The 6255-nt window shown below is 35.6% G+C and overlaps 1 pseudogene across 1 annotated transcript; it reads left to right on the top strand.

The window, feature by feature from the left end:
- The first annotated feature begins 251 nt into the window (after window positions 1–251).
- On the top strand, window positions 252–3842 carry LOC111285353 (multiple C2 domain and transmembrane region protein 5 pseudogene; annotated as a pseudogene). Its single transcript, XR_016342831.1, has 2 exons — window positions 252–424; window positions 964–3842. The product of XR_016342831.1 is annotated as a multiple C2 domain and transmembrane region protein 5 pseudogene (transcript).
- The last annotated feature ends 2413 nt before the right edge of the window (window positions 3843–6255 follow it).

Raw genomic sequence — 6255 nt, 5'->3', positions numbered from 1 at the left:
AGTCAGAGGCTCACCACCAACATACAAACAAACAAAACAGCTCTTCCCTCCGCACCTGCCCAAACCAACCACGGTCTTCCCACGTGTGACTTTCCGTTTTCTTTTTTGTAATTTTTTTTAACCCCACAAACAAAATTTTCTACTACTGCTCTACTAATATATACACTATTCTTACTAAAATAAAATTAAAAAAAAAAAAGCAATAATAAAGAAATGTTATAAAGAAAAAGCTGGTACTGAGTAGGTTCTTTGTATTCTTTTTAGATAGATTCAGTGCATTCCGATAGTACCTCACTCTTCATTCCTTCTAGTTTCACTTTCTTTTGCTCCAAAACATTCAAATAAAAATTATATAATGTAAAAGACTTTCCATTCTTGCACCTTCAACAAAAGAAGTTGATACTTTTCTTAAATTCTTACAAAGGTAGATCTTTTTTCTTTCTTTTTTAAAAAATGGATGCTTTGGTAAGATTGTCTTTATGGGGTTGGTTTGAGTAGCTGTTCAAACTTTGAAACTGTGTGTTTCTTTGTTTACTCTTTGAATTTATGTAACAATATCAATAATGCGTGATAAAAATATGTACTTTTTTCTATGCTTGAGTTGCTTGTCTCTTGTGTTTGGTTTAATGGGTTTGCTTGCTTTGGATCTGTTTATGTTTTTTCTTGTACAAAATGCATATTTATTGTATTATTGTAAATTCTGATAAATGTTTCAGTTTTAATGCTGTTTGGTTGCTGGAAAAATGTTTTATTTTATTAAGAATCTTCAAGTAAGTTTACATCACTTTGGTTTTTAACTGCCTTAAATTCTCCCCTAATAATGATTATTGACAATAATAAGGACAGCACATAAACAAACTGTTCTGTTATTCTACTATGTTATTTTTTTCCTTCTGTTCAGCATCCAGATGGAGGTGTGGGTTATAATTCTTGCTCATACTTTTTCTTCCTTTGATTTTGCAGGTTTTGGTGTTTCAAGTTCAAAGCTTTCCTAGAAGAGACTAGTGTTAAGCTCTTAGTCAAAAAGCTATAATCTTTCTATCCTTTTGTCTTCTTTCACTTAGTTTTTTTCTTCCTTAGTTAGAGATTTGAACCTTCAATACTCAAACTACCCCTGCTTTTGCCTTTTTTTGAGCTTTGAATTATTAACGTTGCACTTAATTTCTTATGTATTCAAGTAGCCTCGTAATCACAAGGAAACAGTTTGGCTTTTGGTGGCTGTGGTCTTTTTACCTCTGCCACACATACCCTGTATCAAATTTCTAATTTTTCTGATAACCCTTGTTGCCTCTTGCACAACTGTTGAGTGTTCTTTAGAACAAAGATGCAGAAGCGTCCACAATCAATAGACTTTGCCATTAAGGAGACCTCGCCCAACATCGGGGCAGGAGCTGTAACGGGTGATAAGCTTTCATGTGCGTATGACCTCGTGGAGCAAATGCAATACCTCTATGTTCGAGTTGTCAAGGCCAAGGATTTACCTGGAAAAGATGTCACTGGTAGTTGTGATCCCTATGTTGAGGTTAAACTTGGAAACTACAAGGGAGTTACTAAGCATTTTGAGAAGAAAAGCAATCCTGAATGGAATCAAGTATTTGCTTTCTCAAAGGAAAGAATTCAAGCTTCTGTTTTGGAAGTGTTTGTGAAGGACAAGGATGTTGTTTTGGATGATTTAATCGGCAAGCTTACGTTTGATCTCAATGAAATTCCAAAAAGGGTTCCTCCAGACAGCCCACTGGCACCACAGTGGTATAGATTGGAAGATCGGAAGGGTGATAAAGCTAAGGGAGAGCTCATGCTGGCTGTTTGGATGGGGACTCAAGCGGATGAGGCGTTTCCTGATGCATGGCATTCAGATGCTGCGTCAGTTGGCCCTGAGGGTGTTGCAAACATACGAGCGAAAGTGTATCTTTCCCCCAAGCTTTGGTATGTGAGGGTGAATGTCATTGAAGCTCAAGACTTGGTGCCAAGTGATAAAAGCCGGTTCCCTGAAGTTTTTGTGAAAGCCGTTCTTGGAAATCAGGTTTTGAGAACTAGAATATCTCAAAGTAAGACCATCAATCCAATGTGGAATGAGGACTTAATGTTTGTAGTTGCTGAACCTTTTGAGGGACCTTTGGCTCTAACTGTGGAAGATAGGGTGGCATCAAACAAGGATGAAACCTTGGGGAAGTGTGTGATTCCTCTGCAGAATGTGCAGAGAAGGTTAGATCACAAACCTGTGAACAGTAGGTGGCACAATCTGGAGAAACATGTGATTATGGATGGAGAGAAAAAAGAAACAAAATTTTCCAGTAGGATTCACTTAAGGATCTGTTTAGAAGGAGGGTATCATGTTTTGGATGAATCTACACACTACAGTAGTGATCTTAGGCCAACAGCAAAACAGTTATGGAGACCCAGCATAGGAATTCTGGAACTGGGTATTCTAAGTGCTCATGGGCTGATGCCAATGAAAACAAAAGATGGACGAGGAACCACGGATGCTTATTGCGTGGCTAAGTATGGGCAGAAATGGATCAGGACAAGGACAATTGTTGACAACTTTATGCCAAAGTGGAATGAGCAATACACTTGGGAGGTTTTCGACCCTTGTACTGTCATTACTGTAGGGGTTTTTGATAATGGTCATATACATGGAGGAGCTGGAGGGACAAAGGATGGAAGAATTGGGAAGGTCAGGATTCGGCTGTCTACACTTGCAGCTGATAGGGTCTATACTCACTCGTATCCTCTTCTGGTGCTACATCCTTCAGGGGTTAAGAAGACAGGTGAAGTTCAATTGGCTGTGAGGTTCACCTGCTCAGCTTTGATTAACATGCTGCATATGTATTCACATCCACTGTTGCCTAAGATGCACTACATCCATCCATTGTCTGTGATTCAGCTTGATAGCTTGAGGCACCAGGCTATGCAGATTGTCTCAGTGAGGCTGAGCCGCGCTGAACCACCATTGAGGAAGGAAGTTGTGGAATACATGCTTGATGTTGATTCACATATGTGGAGCATGAGGAGAAGCAAAGCAAACTTTTTCAGAATTATGGGAGTTCTAAGTGGGTTGATTGCAGCTGGAAAATGGTTTGATCAAATCTGCAATTGGAGAAACCCTCTTACAACTATTTTGATTCATATCCTTTTTATTATTTTAGTTCTTTATCCCGAGCTAATACTTCCCACAGCTTTTCTCTACCTTTTCCTGATTGGAATCTGGAACTACCGTGGGAGGCCACGGCACCCTCCGCACATGGATGCAAGGCTTTCTCATGCTGATGTTGCCCATCCTGATGAATTAGATGAAGAGTTTGATACCTTCCCCACTTCTCGTTCTTCAGATATTGTCAGGATGAGATATGATCGTCTAAGAAGTATAGCAGGGAGAGTTCAGACCGTGATTGGTGATCTGGCAACGCAAGGGGAAAGATTTCAGTCTCTGCTGAGCTGGAGGGACCCAAGAGCAACCACTCTATTTGTGACATTCTGTTTGATCGCTGCCATAGTTCTTTATGTTACACCATTCCAAGTTGTGGCTCTTCTCATAGGCCTATATGTCTTAAGGCATCCCAGGTTCCGCCACAAACTTCCTTCTGTACCTCTTAACTTCTTCAGGAGGTTGCCTGCGACATCAGACAGTATGTTATGAGCACAACCAGCTATAATAATTTGTAAAATAATCTCAAAGCAGGGCAAAATAAGAAGCACTTAGAACTCTTTAGTTGGTGGCGAATGCGTGGTTCTGTTATAATGTGTAATTTTCATCTGCCTTATTTAGTAAATTTAAAAATGCAACTGCAACTGTATCCTCATTTATGTTATTTCCGGTAATATGTTGACCTTGTGCTGTCAATTTCTAGATTCCATTTTCTCTTTCCCTATTTATCTTCCTAATATTATTTGTCCTAGAATCATTGCATGATAAAAAGTTTTTAATCATCATTTCTTTTGGTTTTCCAGGATATGTGAATGTATGTGTTCATTTTATGGGGGGAAACGAGACTTACAATTTAGTAACCAAACCAGAAGTGATGATAAACGATTGGGATGGCATCATTGTTTGGAGATTTCTGGCGCCAATCTCATCTAACTTGATATAAGCTCACTCTGTGAATGCCAAAACCACATGCCTCTCAAACAGTTTCTTTATCTGTTATTCTATGCAAGACTAGAGAGCGAGAAAGGCTTCGCATTAACTAAATTGAGAACTCGAGGGTTTTCATTAACTAAACCAACAGTTGGGCTTTCATATGGTTGTTTCTTCTATTGATCTCCATTGAGACTAATTCAGCATACGGTATTATGGTCGTTCAGATACGAATTATTCAAAGTTTGCTATTGCACAGAGAATTTCACTAATCTAATGTGTCGATGGCAACTCCAAAAGGAAGTAGAAATATTGAACAATCAGTCTAGACTGTAGCATGGTGTCTTACAATTATCTGAACTCTTGTTTACAAGCATCAGTACCTGGCCCGTAACTATGAATCCTACACTAAAAGCAAGGAATATGAATTTGGTGAAAGCCCATCTTCTTTTCATGGTGTCTTCTTATTCCCAACTTTCTTTTTACCCTTGTCTTCCTTCTACAAGGGTCTACATCCTACAAAGCTACATAGCTCGAGCATATAAAACCCTCAAAAAGTGAGGGAGATGAAAGGGATCTTGAATGGGTCCATTTCAACACTAATTCCACGATTAAAATTCCACATACCTTTATTTTTCGTCATTGTGTTCCAATAGAACACATCATTAAGACTTACCATAGATAACCTATGCATGTTCTGATGCAAGTATTACTGATGTGCTTTTATTTTGATCGGTTGAATCTATAGTGACAAGGGTTTATATATTAGGCTTACGCCATTCCCTAATTATAGAATTAAAAAAAAAACAATCGTTTGAATCGGTTTTGATTAACAATCACGTTCAATGTGTCCTTTTATTGACAACTAGAAACTGAACATCGAAAGCCAAAAATTCTCATCCATTACGTTTCCACTTTTCATCTTTTCTTGATCGTTTATTTTCACAATAAAACTTTCAACGCCTCTTGCAGGGTGCTTAGTTGATACTTATTGCATAAGATAATATATAAGATAGTATGATAATCATTTTATATTATATTTAATTCGTTTATAATTGAAAGGGATAAAATTATAAAAAAAATTATTTTCTTGATATAAAATAATTCAAGCCTCCCACAATAAAAATGATTATTTATAATCTATGAAATTAAACTTACATGACTTATTATATCTTTAAAAATTATATCAATAATTTAAATTATATAAATTTTAAAGAAAGATAATTTTTTTAATAAATAAATTATTTTATTTTAATCGTTACACACATCAAATATAAGATAAGATAACTATTTAATCTAATTTTATTCATAATATCATTTTATCATATCTTATTATAATTTTGTATGCCAAACATAATCTTAAATCAATATATGATATGAATGGATGTAAAATTGTGTTGGAATATTAAGTTGGAGATTAAGATGATATGAATTGTGAATACGATAATGAAATAGTGAGTTGGAATATATTGTGAAGCTAGATTTATTTCAGAGAGTTCTTCCTTCTATCCGCACCAAAAATTAGCCATAACAGCATTTATTCTTTCACACTTCTTTTGTAACTTGAAACAAGCCATAGTATAGCTGGGAAGAGCACAAGCAGCTGCTTTTATGAGCACCTCCCTCCCACCAAATGACACAGACTTCTGCTTCCAATTCTTCAACTTCTCCATCACTCTGTTCTTCACGTAACCCAAAGCCTCTAACTTCGATTTTTTTCCAAAATGAAGGAATGTCCGAGTATGTTTTAGGATTGCTATCAGCTTAATCTGTAGACATGTCTCGCTCACTTCTTTGGTATTTTCTGATACATTTGAGCTAAATAAAATGCTTCCACATACCCATACAAGTTTATATTTGATGCATATTAGTATATATATTATTAGTAAATTAGATAATATTACATCATTAATGAGTAAATATCAATCTTTAAAATAAATATATAAAAATTAATATTTTTTAAAAACTTACTAATTACTAAGGTGGCATTATTTTATTCACCTCATTAATGAGGTGATATTATTTGATTAACTAACAATATATCAAATATAAATTTAATTTAAAATATTATAATCTTCAACAATAAAAATTTTTAAATTTTAAATATTTAATTATGTTAAAATAAATTTGCTTAAATACCATTTTCAAAAATCCTATAAAAGACATCCACAACAAAG

Source organism: Durio zibethinus, chromosome 6 (assembly GCF_047325235.1).
Source record: "Durio zibethinus cultivar Kanyao isolate XHJ-2024 chromosome 6, ASM4732523v1, whole genome shotgun sequence".
In the NCBI taxonomy this organism is placed as follows: domain Eukaryota; kingdom Viridiplantae; phylum Streptophyta; class Magnoliopsida; order Malvales; family Malvaceae; genus Durio; species Durio zibethinus.
The sequence above is the reverse complement of the archived record's forward strand: the minus strand, read 5'-3'. Positions and strand labels throughout refer to the sequence as shown.